This window comes from Saccopteryx leptura, chromosome 9 (genome assembly GCF_036850995.1).
Source record: "Saccopteryx leptura isolate mSacLep1 chromosome 9, mSacLep1_pri_phased_curated, whole genome shotgun sequence".
NCBI lineage: Eukaryota > Metazoa > Chordata > Mammalia > Chiroptera > Emballonuridae > Saccopteryx > Saccopteryx leptura.
The window spans coordinates 46,835,692-46,841,709 of NC_089511.1; positions in this window are offsets into that span (position 1 = coordinate 46,835,692).

Here is a 6,018-nt window from a genome sequence, read left to right on the forward strand (position 1 = left end):
GTAGGAGTATTAGCCTATAACATGTAACAGATATTTAACAGACAGATTTAATGCTTTCATTAATAGTAATTCAGTTCATTGAAGAAACAAATGTTATTGATTAATCTCTTATAAACTGTACAAATTTTCTGTAACTTATATAAAATTAACTGGTTTTTATAACAATTTATTTTTAGTCAGAATTCTTAATTTTAAAAAGTTTAACCTTTAGTGACAACTAAACTGGCTGCTGGAGAACAGCAAACTGCTTACAGGCATGCCGGGAGTGGGGGTGGCACTGCCAAAAGTATTAGGTATGCCTATGCACCCACTGGTGCTTCTGCCATGGCGTGTGAGTGGCTGGACGCCAAAGTACTGGACCAGTAGCTGCTATATCCAGAAGGGAATGAAGCATGCCCAGAAGAGTAGCACAATGTCCGGGATGAGATGCAGCACTCTGGGGTCGGGTCGCCGCTGTGTCTGTGAGAAGGATGCCTGCTGTGACAGTCAGCAAGCCCAGGCTAGGTGCATGCAGAGCAGTTTGATGACCGTGCCAGGTTCTACAATGCTGGTCCTAAAGAGCAGTGTCAGGCAGACACAGTAGGTGTTTTCGATCCCGGGCAGCAGGCAGAGGCTTTTGTGTTCCCTGTGGACCAGCCAGATAGCCGGTATCATGGGCAGTATCAGTAGCAGTGCCAGCAGCTACATGTGAAATGCCAGGTTGACAACATAGACATACATGGAGGCCGAGATTTGCAGGAAGCGGCAAGCTTGGGCTAGTTCATAGCCACAGGTGCGGAGGAGGGTCCTTCACTCCTCAGTGCAAATGCTGAGGGAGGCCTGCTGCCTCATGCTGGACTTGAGGCGGGGGTGTGCTTGTGACAGGGGCATCTGTGGTTGACAAGCTTGTCCTTGGTCACCATGCAACAGATTGAGCTCCCGCAACTGCACTTCTGCAAAAGCTTCACCTTGCCGTGTTGAGTAAACAAAAGAGGGCTGAGCTCTGTACAGTTGGGTCCTGGTCATTGCCACCTCTGCGTCTAGCTGTCAGTCAGGATACGCCCAGGCCCTGCTTCCATGCCGATTGAAGGGAAGACAGTGCTGTCAGCTCTGGAGGGGCGAGAGGGGGTGCCCCTCATTCTAAGGAGGGCTGCTTCTCACCAGTTTCAAAAACAAATTTGGTTCAAGTTTCCTTTACAATTTGTTCTACCTGCCCTGAACTTTTGGGGCCTGTAGGCATAATGTAACTTCAAAGTAATTTTCAATTTATATTGAGTTTCTTTCCTACTAGCTGTGAGATTTTGGATACAAATGCAGGCCCCTCATTAGAATGGGGAAGCTAAATTTGGAAAGAATTTCATATAGCAATTTCTTAATAACTGTTATTGTGGTCTCATTCTAGTAGGAAAAACTTCTACCTCTTTGTTAATTATGTTAGTAAAATGTATTTCTAAATATTTACCTGGGAAAGTTCCTTTTTGCCTGTTTTTTTTTTTTTTTTTACAATTTCCTTACTTTGCTTAGTATTTACTTGGGCACAGACTAGACACTTGGACATTATGTCTTCTGTAATGAATTCTAAGTCTAGCTTTTCTAATTATCCTTTTCCTGCTAGCAAAATCTTTTTCTAATTCGTTGCAAATAAACCTTTAGCAACAGGGGTTTTAGTAAAGTCATTAAAATTTCCAAAAACCCCACTGGTTTTAGGTAGCATTTTCAGCTGTTTGGTTTTTCTTGAGTTTTTAGGGAGTCTCCCTTTTTTTGGTGTCCTGGTTAGTAGATAAAACTCACTATTTTAGGGTAGCAGTCTCCTAAATTATTGGGGTGAAGGTTTGAGCATTACCTTCGTTACTTCTAAGCCTTCTCCTTCTGGCCCGTCTTTGTGCCTGTCTTAGGTCGTCCCCGCTTTTAGGAATCTTACCCGTCCCTGACTAACCAGTCATCTTTAGGGGCCAGACAGGGTTATGTGATTGAGAGAGGAGCAATGTCCCTTCTGAAATGCTTAGTTTTATTCATTTATTTTTAGCAGCTGATGATGCTACCTTTAAAAAATTTATAACAGCCCTGGCCGGTTGGCTCAGCGGTAGGGCGTCGGCCTGGCATGCGGGGGACCCGGGTTCGATTCCCGGCCAGGGCACATAGGAGAAGCGCCCATTTTTTTCTACACCCCCCTCTCTGTCTCTCTCTTCCCCTCCCGCAGCCAAGGCTCCATTGGAGCAAAGATGGCCCGGGCGCTGGGGATGGCTCCTTGGCCTCTGCCCCAGGTGCTAGAGTGGCTCTGGTCTCGGCAGAGCGATGACCCGGAGGGGCATAGCATCATCCCCTGGTGGGCAGAGCGTTGCCCCTGGTGGGCGTGCCGGGTGGATTCCGGTCAGGCGCATGCGGGAGTCTGTCTGACTGTCTCTCCCTGTTTCCAGCTTCAGAAAAATACAAAAAAAAAAAAAAATTGTAACATATTTTTTAATTTCTAGAGCTGATTGCTTTGTAAAGGCTAAGCTGACTGCCTCAGTATTTTTTCTGATCTTGGCTACCAGAACCTGCTGGAAAGTGTCCAAACTTTCCTCACTTGCTTGGTTGTTAGAGTTCTACTTAAGATAAGCAACTAGAAATATTTTCTTGAGGTGGCCTTGATTGTCTAACAGTCCTGTTAGGGTTTGAGGTTTTCCTGATAAAGGGAACTTTGAGCTTTCTAATTCTATAGGTCACTTGGGAAAAAAGGATTTAAGCAATTTCCTATTACTTTTGTGTCTTACATGTTCATTATTTAGTTACAATCACTAATTGAAATGACTAATAAATTTTATATTTTATTTAAGTATAATTTTTTTTTTACATTTTAAGAAAACACACCTTATTTATGCTGTAATTTTATGCACCCTAACAAATAATGTCTAAAAAGCTCAAGAGAAACAGATTCCTGTTCATATCTTTAGCCCTTTTAATTTGGGCTCAAAATTTAAAATGTTTTTCACTACTACAATTAGTTATTTATTTTCTCTTGTTAAGCCAGTTAATAGTAATTTTTGCCATTCTGGATTTAATGCCCTAATATTGAACAATACTGCTTCAAAATGATAATAAACTAAACATTATATAAAAAGACATTATTAACAATTATTACATATTCCCTAATATTTAAACCAAGATTTCAACATTATAGGGCTATGTTAGAATAGAAATTATATTTTCTAGTAGAAAATAAAAAGAATTAACAAAAGACCTTTGAAATAACATATACATTTTTAACATAGAAAATATTTTTTTCACATTTTTTTACATACCAGTGGAGGATAATAAGCTATTATTCCTAACCCAGTGGTTGGCAAACTCATTAGTTAATAGAGCCAAATATTAACAGTATAACAATTGAAATTTCTTTTGAGAGCCAAATTCTCAAATTTAAACTAGATTGGTAGGCACTGTAAGGTATTTTTTCCCCTCTGAGGAAGAAGGAAAGGGCCGGAGCCATGAAGTGTGGAATAATAAAAGGCTTTATTGAGTACAGAGCGCATTCTGCCCAACGAAATTTTCTGGTCCCAGGGACATGGAAGCCGGGGAAGTTGCATAGGGTGACCCACGTGGTGGATATTTAAAGGGCCTCTAGGTTGGTCGAGCTAATATGATGTGGTGAAATCTCACTGGCTGGCAGACGGTTGCTTTTTTCCAAAGTGCTCCTGGGAAGTTTCCTTTGGCGCACCCAAATGTGAGTGGTCCTAGCCAAAGTTCCCAGGTCTGGGTTCCCCACGTGACCATCCCAGTTGTTGGGAGCTGATCAACAACTGCTGGCTGACAAGGTCACAGCAGGAGAAGATTCACAACTGCTGGCTGACAAGGTCACAGCAGAAGAAGATCAAAAACTGCTGATTGACAAAGTCACAGCAGAGAAGACCAACAGCTGCTGGTTGACAAAGTCACCACAGTGAAGACCAATGGCTGCGGTTGACAAAGTCACCAGAAAGGAAATGCACAACGATACTTTCCCCTTTGACCTTTTGAATTAATTTGGCCTTATATCCCCCCTTTTCTGGGTGTGTGCTATCATTTATGGCACAGGGATAATAGTACCGTGCTTTCCCTGTAGATTCGTAGTAATTTCTTTGGAAATGAGACAGAGGGTGTGAGTTCTACAGAAAAGCCTGTAAGCCCCTTGAACTGGGCTCATAAACATAAGAGGCTGGCTATAATATCCCTCGTAAAGGGTTAAGTTTGTAGGAGAATTTCTTCTTATTAATCATGTTAGAAAGAATAGATTGTGACTTATGAATAGGTAAGAAACAGTAATTATGCACAGAGCACCTTTCAGCCTTCACTTAATTCATCACTTTACCTCCCTAGCCTTTTCATGTGGTAGAGTAGAGAAACTTTCCTTTCTTCTTGCTTACCTGACCTGCAGGTGATGGAACACTCTGAGAAGAATAAAGTTAGAAGTTAACTAGTGTATGAATATAGTAAATAAATAAAATTTGACTAGACAATAAAATCTTAGGGAAGGTGTAGTGGAATAACCCATTGCATGGCCTTGGATGGGAACACAGCCAACAAGAAAAGAATGTTTTGCTAAGAGAATTGTTTTGTGACTGAAGGCAGTTGCTGGGCTTTTCTCAGTAAAACATTCTCATGAGATTTTTGTACTTTCCTAGGTTTTCCCTTCAGATAAGGAGAGGAATGTGGTGGGATCCATAGAAGCAATAGCAATTAATGCCTTCTGATATTATGTTGCTACTAAGCTATCTTGCAGGTGTACTCTATGTATCTTTAAGCAAAAGTTACTCTTGATGTTATGCCAATTTCTCAGTAAACAAGCTTTTTGTAGTCTTGTGAAAAAAATTAGGACACTGCATGAACTCAAGGCCATTTGCCTGAGCAAGCGGTGGTCCTTTGCTAGTCCTTGATGATTTCGTCTGTTAATCTCTCTCTCTGCGCCCTTGACTCACAACAACAGTAAGGTAGAGTTATTAATTAGTACTAATCTCTTAGAAGTTTGTACCAATATTGTTATTGCTATTGTATACTGTACTTTGAATGACTTACCACCTGATTTATAGCTTATAGATATGAATTAACTGTTATCTGGAAATATGTAACCATAGTGAAACAAAAAACAATGATTAATCAATGTATTCAAAATACCATGTGATTGTAACTTAGTGTGTGTGTATAAAAAGAGAACTAGACCAGCATTTGGCAGAGATGCCTGGCAGTAAATGCTAATGAGAGAATAAAGAGAAAATAAAGAATTTGGTTCTTTCACTTGATTCGCTGACACCGTCTCTTCCTGTGGGACCCTTGGATTCCCCCCGGGGCTGGACCCCGACAATCCCCCATTACTGACCACCCCACATTCTGATCTTTTTGTGTTAATTAGGGGTGCCGCTTATTCATCTGGCTACTTCCTGCTGATTAGGGGCATCATGGGGAGGGGAAGATCAAAAGGTGGTAGTTTTGAGGTGTGTCAGGAGGACCATCTCTTTGGCCATGACTGGAATCACTTCACGGATGTGGTCCTGTAAGGATTTAAAAAAAAAGAGGAGTAAAAAAAAAAAAGAGGAGTAATAGAGGGATCTGCAAGGCCCAGCCTTTTGGTGAGCTGGAGATGGGTTGGGGCCAGCAAACTTGAGGCAAAACTGTATGCTAGGAGTGGCATATGAAAGGGAAAAACTGCATGTTAGAGGTGGTGTGTAAAGGGGAAAAGAAGGGGTCCCATCTATTTCCATAATTGAGACTTGTGAGGAAACTAGAGGTCCAGAGTGTGATGGCAAAACAGAGAAGGCAGCTTCTGTGTCCACAAGAAATAAGATGAACTTATCCATTTTTGTGGCATTTCCCTGAAGTTTGGTGAGGATGATGAGGGTCTCTGAGTCCAGGGCATGTCAGCCATCCATGATGTTTAGGAGTTTGAGTGGTGGGCCCATCTGGCTGGACCAGCCTCCCTCATGGGTGGCTCATCCTCCATGTAGAGATGCTGAGGAAAAGCTTGTTGCCAAAAGGGGCAATAGCTCTGCCAGTGACTGGGCTGCTTCCAGTCAGGGCAGGGCTCAG